This window comes from Anolis carolinensis, unplaced genomic scaffold (assembly GCF_035594765.1).
Source record: "Anolis carolinensis isolate JA03-04 unplaced genomic scaffold, rAnoCar3.1.pri scaffold_7, whole genome shotgun sequence".
In the NCBI taxonomy this organism is placed as follows: Eukaryota; Metazoa; Chordata; class Lepidosauria; order Squamata; family Dactyloidae; genus Anolis; species Anolis carolinensis.
Window position 1 is genome coordinate 21,750,724 of NW_026943818.1, and position 6,520 is coordinate 21,757,243.

A 6,520-nucleotide genomic window follows, 5' to 3' on the forward strand; every position below is an offset into this window, starting at 1 on the left:
GTTCGACTTGTGATTTTGTGATATGAAATCCAGCATATCTATCTCGTTTGCTGTGTCATACAATAACAATTATTATTATTATTATTATTATTATTATTATTATTATTATTATTATTCGGCTTAGAAATGGAGATGAGCACCAACCCCCAGAGTCAGACATGACTGGACTTAATGTCAGGGGAAACCTTTACCTTTGACTAAGATTAATGAATATATATTTTTCCTCTTCCAGACTTGCAAGGGTCTCTTTCTCTTATCCAAACATTCCCTTGATTAAGAGCGAGGGAGGCTTTGCAAAAGTAAACACACTGATAAGGGAGAAGAAAGAAATAGATCACATATTGCAAGCGATAGCCTTGACCCGATTATAAGCCGAGGGAGGCTTTTTCAGCTCATAAATAAGTATATACGGTAATATAATTTTATTTTTGTACCCGGAAGGGACTCAGGGCGACTAACGTAACGATCACTGTCAAGTTTGCAACTTAAAAAACAAAAGAACTGGATCGAAACAGCCGCTGCCTTTTTAATTATTTTACGTTTAAGAAAAGGACCGATTTCTCTCTCTGTACACTGGGCTGGGAAAGGATGGCTTGTATACACTGTAAACCGGGTGCGAATTCCACCCGGAAGTGTGGGGTTGGAGCAGCACTATGGGGCCGAGACCCACTGACCTTCTTCTCCCTCTTTAATCCCCCCTTTAATTCCCCGTTTCCTTTTTAAACGAACTAACGAAGCCTTAAGACGTCCCTCCTCCTCCTCTTTAGCAAGCATGGGTTAAACTCTTATCCGACGGGGAAGAAATACAACCGGAGTAAATAATAATGACAATAATAATAATTTCTTTTTAAAGGCAGGTCTTGTGAGCGTTAATGTCGGCGTCCGAGGATACGGTTATTTCTTAACAAATGGTAGGAACAGATCAAAAGCTGTATTTCTTCGTAGTTTGGGGCTGTAGGGGCCTCTCAATAATCCCCCCCCAAAAAATTAAAATCAAGCATTATATGAATTGGGAAATGTATCGACCTGCTGCTGTATTTTCCTTAAGCAAAAACACTCACTGGTTATAATCATTGTTGTTATTATTGATACTAATAATTAATAATTATAAACTACTGCTGCTGATGTGCTACGGGTATCCGACCGAGAACCTTTTCTCCCCGTTTCTCTCTCTTTTGGGATTTTTTTTGTTTTTGTCTGCAGGAACAGAAAAAAATAATAAAAATAAAAACGAAGGTTGGTGGTTGTCAATGGGGTGCACATGGGGAGAAAACGGGGAGCACAATGGTGTTGTAATACCACACTTTGGTCACCTGGGGGCAGGCTTTCCCCTTGGAAATACAGTAGAGCATAAGCAAATATCTTGGATTAAGGAAAAGCCTATTAAACATCAAATTAGGCTATGATTTTACAAATTAAGCGCCAAAACATCATGTTATACAACAAATTTGACAGAAAAGGTAGTTCAATACACAGTAATGCTATGTAGTAATTACATTTTTTACGAATTTAGCACCAAAATATCTTGATATATTGAAAACATTGACTATAAAAATGGCTTGGATAATCCAGAAGCTTGGATAAGCGAGACTCTACTGTATACGAGGAGCATTGCAATACGAGATATGGTCACCAGGGGTCAGGCTTCCTTTACTTTTCTTGTAAAGAGAATTTTAGATTGTGTTGAAGGTTTTCATGGCCGGAATCACTGGGTTGCTGTGAGTTTTCCGGACTGTATGTCCATGTTCCAGAAGCATTCTCTCCTGACGTTTCTCCGACATCTATGGCAGGCATCCTCAGCTTGTGAGGTCTGTTGGAAACTAGGCCAGTGGGTTTTATATAACTGGAAGGTCCAGGGTTGCCTGTTTGAGTTGCAATTGACCACCTTGATTGGCAATGAATAACCTTGCAGATTCAAAGCCTGTCTGCTCCCTGCCTGAGGGAATCCTTTGTTGAGAGGTGTTAGCTGGCCCTGATTGTTTCCTGTCTGGAATTCCCTTGTTTTCTTTACGTACTGATTTATTTAATGTCCTGACCTATTGTACTTGGTTGGCAAGTGATGTTTATCTATCTGTGGAATGTCCATAGTGAGAGAAATAGCTCTTGTCTGTTGGAGGCGAGTGTGAACGTTGCAATTGGCCGCCTTGATTAGCACTGAATAGCCTTGCCGCTTCAAAGCCTGGCTGCTTCCTGCCTGAGGGAATCCTTTGTTAGGATGTGTTAGCTGTGCCTTGATTGTATCTGTCATATTTCCTTGCTGTTTTGAAGGGGAAGCAGGCCTTTTGATGGGCTGTACTCCAACTCCCATCATCCTTATAGCTATGCAATATTATTATTATTATTATTATTATTATTATTATTTATGACACAGCAAACAAGATAGACATGCTGGATTTCGTATCACAAAATCACAAGTCGAACACTTCCCAAGTGTCTAGGACTGTGTGATGTATTTTCGGATGATGCGTGCAGATCCCAGTAGGGTGGCCTTAATTATTATTATTATTATTATTATTATTATTATTATTATTATTATTATTAATTATCTGTAAATACACTCCCGTGAATCCTCCCAAGGCCTCTTCCAGGCGGGTTCATGCCTGCTGTGTTCGGATCCCAGACGCCGGCTTTATTTAAAACCGGTGCTAAAAATAGGCCGCCTTGATTGGGATGAGGCTAATTGGGGTTGCCATGAGGTCACGTTGAGTGATGCAAGCGGGGCTGGGGTCTGTCGGTGCGTGAGAAACACTCCAAAGCCCATCAGGATGGTGTGTCTGCACCTCATCATGGTTTGCCGATTTGAAAGCAGATTGTTCCGTTCCTTGAGGGTGGATCCTGGGTTAGAATCTCCAGCTTTTGAGTCTCGTTTCAAACAGGAAAGTGTGGTATTCACAAGTAAATGTTTATTATTATTATTATTATTATTATTATTATTATTATTATTATTATTTGAAACACAACAAGATGAGTCCAAAGCAGACACTCTGCTGGCTGTTATATTGGATCACATGTCGGATCCTTCTCAAGTGTCTAGGACTGTGTGATGTATTATTATTATTATTATTATTATTATTATTATTATTATTATTATTATTTTCTTGTATGACACAGCAAACAAGATAGATATGCTGGATTTCGTTTCACAAAATCACAAGTCGAACACTTATTATTATTATTATTATTATTTGAAACACAACAAGATGAGTCCGTAGCAGACACTCTGCTGGCTGTTATATTGGATCACATGTTGGATCCTTCTCAAGTGTCTAGGACTGTGTGATGTATTATTATTATTATTATTATTATTATTATTATTATTATTATTATTATTAGAAACACAACAAGATGAGTCCACAGCAGACACTCTGCTGGCTGTTGTCTTGGATCACATGTCGGATCCTTCCCAAGTGTCTAGGACTGTGTGATGTATTATTATTATTATTATTATTATTATTAGAAACACAACAAGATGAGTTCGCAGCAGACACTCTGCTGGCTGTTGAATTGGATCACACGCCGGATCCTTCTCAAGTGTCTAGGACTGTGTGATTTATTATTATTATTATTATTATTATTATTATTATTATTATTATTATTATTATTTGAAACACAACAAGATGAGTTCGCAGCAGACACTCTGCTGGCTGTTGAATTGGATCACATGTCGGATCCTTCTCAAGTGTCTAGGACTGTGTGATGTATTATTATTATTATTATTATTATTATTATTATTATTATTATTATTTTCTTGTATGACACAGCAAACAAGATAGATATGCTGGATTTCGTTTCACAAAATCACAAGTCGAACACATTATTATTATTATTATTATTATTTGAAACACAACAAGATGAGTCCGTAGCAGACACTCTGCTGGCTGTTATATTGGATCACATGTTGGATCCTTCTCAAGTGTCTAGGACTGTGTGATGTATTATTATTATTATTATTATTATTATTATTATTATTATTATTATTATTATTATTAGAAACACAACAAGATGAGTCCACAGCAGACACTCTGCTGGCTGTTGTCTTGGATCACATGTCGGATCCTTCCCAAGTGTCTAGGACTGTGTGATGTATTATTATTATTATTATTATTATTATTATTATTATTATTATTAGAAACACAACAAGATGAGTTCGCAGCAGACACTCTGCTGGCTGTTGAATTGGATCACACGCCGGATCCTTCTCAAGTGTCTAGGACTGTGTGATTTATTATTATTATTATTATTATTATTATTATTATTATTATTATTATTTGAAACACAACAAGATGAGTTCGCAGCAGACACTCTGCTGGCTGTTGAATTGGATCACACGTCGGACACTTCCCAAGTTGTTGTTGTTAATTATTATTATTATTATTATTATTATTATTATTATTATTATCTCGGATGCCAGGACTCACCCTCCACTCTGCTCTCGTAATGAGACGCAATTGGTTCCCACGAAAGCTTCCTTTAAACATGCCCAAAAGTATTTGGTCTGATCATGGACTCTCAGCAGGGTTTCCCCTGGTTAGTGTTTGGATGGGAGTCCACCAATGAATACCAGATGATAGATTAGAAAGGCTGTTAGGAATTGTGGGAGTTGAAGTCCAAAACACCTGGAGGGCCAAAGTTTGCCCAGGCCTGCTTTGGAAGCTACTCTGGAGCCCTAATAATAATAATAATAATAATAATAATAATAATAATAATAATAAATCCATGTCTATCTTGTTTGCTGTGTCATACAATAAAATAATAATAATAATATAATAATAATAATTATTATTATTATTGGGAAGTGTTCGACTTGTGATTTTGTGATATGAAATCCAGCATATCTATCTTGTTTGCTGTGTCATAATAAAATAATAATAATAATAATATAATTTCTCTCTCTCACCTTTGGTTCTTCCTTCTGGGCCTCACATCTTCCGGTGTGTTGTTGTTGTTGTAATGAGTATTAATAAGGAGCCAGACAGAACGAAAGGGTCATGCATTGCTCTAAGCCCTAATGCAATTGGGGTAAGATTAGCGGAGATGCTCAGACGGATTTGGGAAGGAAAAGGAGACCTGTTTTTTCCGGGGGGAGAAACAGGAGGCGACCCCTAAATTCCCAGACTTAAGCCTGTGATTGAATTAGCCCCTTTCCTCCCGTAAGCCCCTTGTCTGGGCTCCCCAAATGTGGGTCAACTATTAAAATTTCAGCCTCAAGGCAAGGAGAAGCAAGGCCAATTTTTGCTTTTCTGGCTCCTTATTTAGGTGAATGGTGGAAATGGGAACTTTGTTTTCCTCTAAGACTGGATCTAAAAACGAGCCCTTATGTTCTTAGCTTGCCTGGATTATTTGAAAAAGTCAATGTTTTCATTGTACTAAATGCACACGGTTGTGGGTGAACTACAACTCACATCATGCCAGGTTAATCCTGAGAAACTCCATCACTACTTAAAAGTTTGTTATGTTGGGAAAGTTTGTACTGGAGGCATCATCAGTGGAGTTGAGTGTGCTCTCAAGCTGTAGGGTGAACTACAACTCCCACTATGGTGGGTCACTCCCCTCAAACCCCTCCAGTAGGTTGAGTTAGTCATGGTGGTTCTGTGGACCAAGTTTGGACCAGATCCATCACTGGTGGAAGTCACAGTTTCCATTTGTGGGTGAACTACAACTCCCAGAAAGGGAGGCTAGTTGAGTTAGTTATGGTGGTTGCCAAGTTTGGACCAGGTCTCCATCATCGGTGGTCAGTTTCTCTGGTTGTGGGTGAACTACAACTCCCAGAAAGGGAGGCCAGTTGAGTTAGTCATGGTGGTTGCCAAGTTTGGACCAGGTCCATCATCGGTGGTCGGTTTCTCTGGTTGTGGGTGAACTACAACTCCCAGAAAGGGAAGCCAGTTGAGTTAGTCATGGTGGTTGCCAAGTTTGGACCAGGTCCATCATCGGTGGTCAGTTTCTCTGGTTGTGGGTGAACTACAACTCCCAGAAAGGGAGGCCAGTTGAGTTAGTCATGGTGGTTGCCAAGTTTGGACCAGGTCCATCATCGGTGGTCGGTTTCTCTGGTTGTGTGTGAACTACAACTCCCAGAAAGGGAAGCCAGTTGAGTTAGTCATGGTGGTTGCCAAGTTTGGACCAGGTCCATCATCGGTGGTCGGTTTCTCTGGTTGTGTGTGAACTACAACTCCCAGAAAGGGAGGCCAGTTGAGTTAGTCATGGTGGTTGCCAAGTTTGGACCAGGTCCATCATCGGTGGTCGGTTTCTCTGGTTGTGGGTGAACTACAACTCCCAGAAAGGGAAGCCAGTTGAGTTAGTCATGGTGGTTGCCAAGTTTGGACCAGGTCCATCATCGGTGGTCAGTTTCTCTGGTTGTGGGTGAACTACAACTCCCAGAAAGGGAGGCCAGTTGAGTTAGTCATGGTGGTTGCCAAGTTTGGACCAGGTCCATCATCGGTGGTCAGTTTCTCTGGTTGTGGGTGAACTACAACTCCCAGAAAGGGAGGCCAGTTGAGTTAGTCATGGTGGTTGCCAAGTTTGG

General features: G+C 39.8%; 1 protein-coding gene across 2 annotated transcripts in view; it reads left to right on the forward strand.

Annotated features, from left to right (window-relative positions):
- The window catches only part of fam222b (family with sequence similarity 222 member B), a 17,662-nt gene extending 16,427 nt beyond the window's left edge, over window positions 1-1,235 (forward strand). For both annotated transcript variants that reach the window (XM_062959009.1, XM_062959010.1), the window contains one exon: window positions 1-1,235. This exon is cut by the window's left edge. The gene's annotated coding sequence lies outside the window, so the exon portion shown is untranslated.
- Window positions 1,236-6,520: the final 5,285 nt, after the last annotated feature.